An 8254-nucleotide genomic window follows, 5' to 3' on the forward strand; every position below is an offset into this window, starting at 1 on the left:
GTTTCGGCCATTTTAGCCATCCTCAAGGACATCTAAATATTTAACAGCTTATATTATATATTCATTTTTAACACTTATAACAACAACATTATCACTAATAATAGCCTGCAAAAGTAATTCTAATATTAATGTGAGGAAGAATTAATAATTGAAGGTATGTTATATTATTAGTGATAATGTTGTTGTTATAAGTGTTAAAAATGAATATATAATATAAGCTGTTAAATATTTAGATGTCCTTGAGGATGGCTAAAATGGCCGAAACGTTGGACTGTTAAAATAAAAAGTGTTGAGACAAAAAAGGATACAAGTTTTGATTTATTTAATAAATAATTACCTTGTCTCAAGAAATTGAAATAATATAATTAAATCTAAATTCTATAAATAATACACAAAACTAAAATGCTAATTTATTTATAATGGCAATATAATGTGTGCATAAAGACTTAGTATCTGTTTTAAAATTAACCGCTTTGTCAATGTTTTTAGCAATATGTACTGCATCTATTTGTTTTCTATTCTTACTATGCTTAACTATATTTAATAGGGGTATTCATGATCTTTAGTTTAACTTGTTAAAGTGTGTTAATCGAAAAAACTCCTCGAAATATTTCCTTCATTTACCATGTTAAAACTATATAACATGCAACATGGCTGAGAGTCTGTTAAATGGAGAATGACGTTATATATTATATCGTTTTAACAAGGTAAAAGAAGGAAATATTTCTCCATTTAACATGAGTTTTCTTTTAACACGCTTTAACATGTTAAACTAAAGATCATGAATACCCCTAATATTTCTGAATTGTGTTAATTCACCGATTTTATATTAGGTTCTAGAAATTCTTCCTGTAGAAGATCATTGATCTAACTTTTAACTTTCTGTACAGAAGGCGACAGCTAACCAATTTCGAAATTGAAATTTCTAGTCTTGAAGTTTTTTCTAGTCAGCGTTGAACCTAAATATAACCTATAAAACCTAAAATTATTTGTTTTATCCTTATTTGTGTTTAGTTTTGAGTTTCCTTGTCCTCACCCAATCATCGCCATACTCAACCATGGATATTTATTGTGCATTTATTAATTTATATAAACAATTTTTAATTATTATTCTTTTCGATTATTAATATTTGTATATGTAAAATATTTATTGTACTGACTAACTTATACATTATGGTTACCTCATAAACAAATCTATAATCTCGATTATCGGGAATTGCGAGCTGCCTTTAAAAAAAAAGTAACTTTTTATTAGAAAACTGTTCCCTTTAAAGTACCTATGGGTAGAAAAAGAAAGGCAACTTCAACTAGCATCTTTTGTACTATTTATTATTTCAATTTGGAGGGCAAGAAAAAAAAAATTAGAAAACTGAGTAGGTAATGAAATTTTTTGTTTTCAAAAGTACATTTTTAAATTTTCGTTCTATAGGCAAGTTATTGTATGTAATAAATTTAAATAGAATAATTAACTTAAAGAAATTTATTTGCCTACTATTATCTATAAATTTTCTCCTAAAGTTCGTCTGTACCAGTTTTGATTGTACAAAATCCTAAACCTTGCATTTACCGCGCTTATTTTGCAATCTTACTGGTGAAATATTAATCATATTTTTATAATTCCAGTCAATATGGAATTATAGATGCGACTCGGAATCCGAAATGACATCCTCCAGGCTGCCAGTGGCGAACTGCAATCCAACTCTCAAGGCTGCTCTGGCGCCAGCACTGCAGGAGATGGTGCATCTAAATCATCTGAGCTAATGTGTTTATACATTGTTATGTATTCAGAACATATATACATAAATACATTATATAAAATATTCATGGTCCCTCCTGCTTCACTAATACCGCCGTCAATAATATTAGCTGGGCCGTAGCAACGCTGCCTCTATAAATCTAAATCATTATGCCTAAATGCTAAACAAACTGCAAATTTAATTGTAATCAATTATAATGGAGAAGTTGCCGTTGTTCACTCATAGAGGGCGTGTCGAACGCGTGGTAGGCGTTCGGAAGCGTATGCAAAGTAGTCAAGTAGAAAGCAAAGCATATGGTGGTTCCAACCTGTCCAACAGGGGTTGTACCCAAGCATCAACTATCAAACATATCTCTGCCATTTCAAAAAGAAATGTTTAATTTCATATAAAATATTACAAGTAGTCTAATAACAGACCTCGTTAAATCCAAAATTTTTAAAATCGAGATTTTATCGCCTAGATATAATTAATATATATAGTAAGGAGAACTAATACGATCATGGATAATTTCGAACTCTATTTGTACGGGGGTGCCCGTAAACAAATAATAATTATCATTATTGCGTCTTGAGTGAAGACGATATTATTTCAAAATGGTTAATAGAAAAGACAGAAACGTTATTGAAGTGTGGAGTGTATATATATTGAATAAAATTGTAATTTGTTATTAGGTTGTAGAAAGATAGTCCGGGTGGTGATCAATAAAGCTATGAAATAGCAAAAAAACTACTTGATGGTAGCCAACGTTTCGCCGCATTTTCCAAGGCTTCGTCAGGGCTAAATCAAAACAAGATAAAATTAGAATACGTGTACAAAGAGACGTTTTCGACGGAAATACAAGTCTTGATGTCCTCTGAGTCGTAATAGCCTTGTCTGACAAAATGGTTTACTAAACTGGTCAGCATAGCTCAAAAACGAATAATAGTAAGAAACTGAAAATACATATTAAGGGAGGTGGTGCAGCAACATTTCAGCTAAATTTGACAAGAAGTACCAGTTTATAAGGGGGTGCAGTCAGCAAAGAACAACATAAATAAACAAAAAAATATTTATTTATGCCGACGTCTCGACCTGAGTTTCAGGTCATCATCAGGGCTATAGAACAAAAGAGATAACAACCATCATATAGAGAAACTATTCAATTTTATGTTTCTCTAAATGATGGTTGTTATATCTTTTTGTTCTATAGCCCTGGTGAAGACCTGAAATTCAGGTCGAAACGTCGGCATAATTTTGTTTTTTTAAATAATACTTTTTATTTATTGATAATCTGCTACACAGTTGTGGGCAATAGGTAATAATGATGAATGATCTCATACATATAAAATAAAAAAAAATAAAAATAAATAAAAAAAAAACTCGACGGCATAAATACTTTTTTTTTTATTAATGTTCGAATATTAGAGCATTACGGAATTCAGAAATGTAAAATACAATGTTTAGAGTTTAACACTTTCACTACCAATTATAAAAACAAAAAAAATATCCTTGAAATCTCTTAATGAGGCCTTAAGAATGGAAAATACAAGGTTTTGCATTTTTGGGCATATGGGTTTGTCCCAGTGGTAGGGGCAAGGCGACCCCGTGGTTGGGGCAAAGTGTCTTGAGGTACCACAGGAGGTACGAGGAAGCAATACCATTTTCCGCAGTTATTTTACCCCACTGACAATTCGAAGCGTTCCGCAGGGTGTGAAAGGACTAATACAAGACAATATTTTAAAAATTCCGACAAACTTCTTCAAGCATTAATCCACGGTCAACTATCTACACCTCATTATGGTACCAGTTTATAAAATCGATTTTCTCAAAACACGTTCTAACGATTTTCACTAAAATCGACATATCAATGTAATATTCGTTATGTCTTTCACTCAATTAAAGGTCTTAAATAATGAATTTCTAAAAAGTCTTCCTCTAAAATATCTTTTAATTTTGTTAATATGTCAAAAAAAAAGTTCTCTTAGTTAGCAATAATGAAAAATGGATAAATACACATTATTGAAAAATTTTATGAATCTAAAGGAGAAATTGAACAGAAACAGAGTCATTGAAGACCGTTAATGAGAGTGCAGGAATTAGCCATGGATCAAATCTCATTCCAAGGTTGTCTTGGAACAGCTCCATGGTTGCTATGGAATACTTAAGCGACAATTAAGCACATTTGTTTTTATGGCTCAAATTATTCAACTTGGTACCTGAATGTTTTGACAAATAGTTCCTTATCAGATTCTCTTCTTTTTGAATTTTCATTCCTATTTCTATTCCTCGTTCCAGTATCCTTCCCCTCTTCAAAACCATACTCCGATATTCTGTATCAATTATTCCCTAAATTATTCAACTTGATACAGTGAATGTTTTGAAATGAGTGATACAAAGAGTTATTTAAGTATGCCTATTTTCTGTTGTTTTTATTTAGCCCTGAGGAAGCCCTGCAAAATGGGCCGAATCGTTCGCTACCATTGAATAGTTTTTTTTGCTACTTCATAGCTTTATTGACCACCACCCGGACTATCCTCCTACAATATATCGGTTAACTATTTTTTTCCTTTTTGTAATTTCAGTAGACTCTGGCTTATCTGGAGGAAAATTAATTTTGTAAACAATGACCTGGGCAATAAAACATTATGCAATACAAATACCCTCTTTAATTTACGTAATTTTGAATATTTTACATAGTTCTTACATTAGGGGTATTCATGATGTTGTGTTAAATGTTAAATGTTTTACCATGTTAAATGTTATAACTATAAGATTGTGAGCAGCCCTATTTGAAGTCATGTTAAACGTTAAATGCATAAGAGCCCCTAGCGGATTTTCTCAGCAACTTGTTGTATAAGCCTTTATGTTTATAACCTTCCTTCCAGACCCTCATGTTATTCTTTATTTCAGTTTTGATTTAAGTAATTAATTACAACATGCCTAGAGTGAGTGAAAAGTGGAATTTGTGTGAAAGTTTAGCTTATGAGTGTCTTATTGATCTTCAAACTTGTGAAGAAGAGAATGAAGATGAGCTAATTGACAACTGTATTGAAAGTCACAACAACTAATATGGCGGCGATCTCAACTGGTCTATTGTGTGACGTCATTCTCGATTTAACTAACCAAGTAACAGACTCTCAGCCATGTTAAATGTTATTTCGTTTTACCACGGCAAAAGAAGGCCATTTTTTTCGATTTAACACGAGTTTTTCCATTTAACACGCTTTAACATAGATCATGAATATCCCTAGTATATCGGTTACTATTTTCTTCCTTTTTGTAATTACAGCAGACTCTGGCTTATCTGGCGAGAGGAAAATTAATTTAGTAAACAATGACCTGGGCAATAAAAGATTATACAATACAAATACCCTCTTTAATTTACGTAATTTTGAATATTTTACATAGTTCTTACATTAGGTAAAAAAAAGTTAAATTTGTACCACTACAAGCATGGAGGGTCAAACTTCTAACCCTCCATGCTTGTAGTGGTCAATACTTCGTGGATAGATACTGTTTCTAGACCAACGGTTGTCAAGGGAGCTCATTTGGCTAGAATTTCAACCGACAGCCATATTTCATTCACTATGCTACTAAGTGTGGCAGATAGTTATTTTCTATTTCACTAGGGGTATTCATGATCTTTGGTTTAACATGTTAAAGCGTGTTAAATGGAAAAACTCATGTTAAATCGAAAAAAATTCCCTTCTTTACCGTGATAAAACGAAATAACATTTAACATGGTAAAACTTTTAACATTTAGAGTCTGTTACTTGGTCTGTTAAATGGAGAATGACGTCACACAATAGACCAGTTGAGATCGCCGCCATTTTTGTTGTTGTGACAGCTCAGTTCTTTCGTGTGTTTGTGGTATTCATATCCCTGTTATTAAACCAGAATGGATAATTTTAACGATACATTTGAGAAAAAAAAAATCTCACTATATGAACCATGTAATTATTCTTAGGGGACATATGTCCCAGAATAAAGTTATTTTTTCATTTCATTTCATAAGCTAAACTTTCACACAAATTCCACTTTTCACTCACTCTAGGCATGTTGTAATTAATTACTTAAATCAAAACTGAAGTAAACAATAACATGAGGGTCTGGAAGGAAGGTTATAAACATAAAGGCTTATACAACAAGTTGCTGAGAAAATCCGCTTGGGGCTCTCATGCATTTAACCTTTAACACGACTTCAAATAGGGCTGCTCACAATCTTATAGTGATAAAACGAAATAACATTTAACATGGTAAAACATTTAACATTTAACACAACATCATGAATACCCCTACTGTAGTCGAGAGTCAGTCCTTTGTGTTCGGGGTCCAACACCCTCATAAAGTGGGTACCCTTAGTTGTGTGAAAATATGGCGGTTGAGCGTGAATCTGACTAAATTACCTCCTTTCACAACCGTCGATCTAGTTACAATACTTACAAAGCACTGCACTCTTGGTTTGTAGAGGTGATTTTTTTTTTAATCCATTTAAATGATTGGACTATTGCTATTTCTCGTTTTATGTGACTGATATTTTGATGATCCACTTAGCTTCACGGAAACTAAAAATCACCCGACGACCATAAAATGTAACCGATGAAGTTATCAGAACTGCTAAATGTATTTTACGATTATGTTGGGACTAAATAAATATAGGAGAGACGAGGAGCCCCCCCCCCCCCGAGGTTTGAGAGCTATCGGCCGCGTCCTCTGGAATGCCAGTCTTCTTTTTGCCAGGGCACCGCTCTATATCCAAGGTTCTTCACTGCACATCGCTACGCTCTACGATAAGCCACCTAGCATAATCTTTTCATCAGCATTATAGCAAAAAAAAAATTCTTTTCTTATAATAATAATAATAATGAATTTGTTATGAGCAGAACATGATTTGAGGGAAGATAACATCCATAATAAATAATAGAATTATTACAGAATAACAAGAAACATAAGAAGATAACAGATAATATAGGTACATAAGTAGTATTGAAGAAAATGCATTGTGTAATATTGAAATTGTACATACCAATATACAGGGAAATATAGTGATATTAAAAATATATATGTAAAGAAGCTTACCTTCAGGCTCTAACCTACCTCCACCTCTAAATAACAAGTGCGGTTAACACATGTTTTAAATAAAATAACCGCTGAGACTGTTATATGTCATTTATAATTCTAAGAGTGTTACAGAGTGCTACTAAAGACTATAAGAACTGATTTATAATCTTGCGTTAGTTATAGACATAAAGACTATAAACTTCTTTTGCTATAAAACAATTGTTTTATTAATTAATGAAAAGTTCAAATTAAATAATACATTATATCTTTAACTATACATACCTATAAAACAAAACCAGTTCAAAAATCCAACATTTAATACGAACAACTAGAAATTAACATCTTGTGAGTTTATTTTGTCAAATATCATAAAAATTACTACTCCTACAAAGATAAACATAATTACTATTTTGTAGTAAATTTAACTAGCTTTAATATGAGCGCTGGCAGACTGTTACGTCCATTGGTTTCTGAAATGAAGTTTTTCATGAATCAAATTTATTGTCCGAACAACTATAAATCAATTTATTTTAGGAAATATCATGAAAACTACTATTCCTACGAAGGTAAAGGTCAAGAACTTCTTTATAGTTTATTAAACTAGCTTTAATTTGAGAGCTAATAGACATATGTACGTCATATAGTTCCTAAGATAAAGATTTCTCAAAATAAATTAATTAACTACTAATCTGTCAGTATATTTTAAAAAAATTTTGCTTTTTAAAAAGCTATATCTCGAGAGCTATTGGACGTAAATAGCTCTTTTGGGGCCAATATTTCAGCAAATTTACTCTTTTTTAAATAATGTTCTCTCAGATTTTCTAGTGTTGTTGTTAGTTTTTAAGATATAGAGCTCTGAATGAAAAATTAAGTTTTTTTAAAGTTTTTGAAACAGCCGCCATTTTTTATTCCTCCTACATGTACTTGGTAGAGTCATCAGTTTTGACTATTAATTATACATAGTTTTCATTAAATTAATCAAGAATTGGGGTGGGATAACTGCCTTTTATCTCCTCTTGGACTCTTGTACCATCTCCTCTGGAATCGCATACGCTATTATCGCAGACTTGGCACTCCCTGTTCCATGGACCGTAATGCCCGGGATGATAAGTTATAGCTCTTTAACTAGTCGAGAGGCGACTCACTGCTCCAGCTAATGGCAAAGTAACTCGCTCAATGAAAATTTACTCCTCCCGCACTGAATCCAATTCATATTCCTTGAAGGCGATAGATAGAGGACGGGCGCCATCCTATCATATCCCGCCCTGAAAGGAGAGCATTGAGGACTTGAAGGCTTAGCTAAGTGGTTTATTAAATAGAAGGGAAGATATTTGCTTAATGCCATGCGGCATCTCCATCGCATCGCTCTCTGAGACCTGTCCTCTTCCGGGTGCGCGGTGGGAATACTAACTGTCTGTCTGCTCTCAGCCCGGCTCCATCTTATTTTCCAAACATTT

Source organism: Halyomorpha halys, unplaced genomic scaffold, assembly GCF_000696795.3.
Source record: "Halyomorpha halys isolate HHAL.00 unplaced genomic scaffold, Hhal_1.1 Scaffold1038.1, whole genome shotgun sequence".
Taxonomy (NCBI): domain Eukaryota; kingdom Metazoa; phylum Arthropoda; class Insecta; order Hemiptera; family Pentatomidae; genus Halyomorpha; species Halyomorpha halys.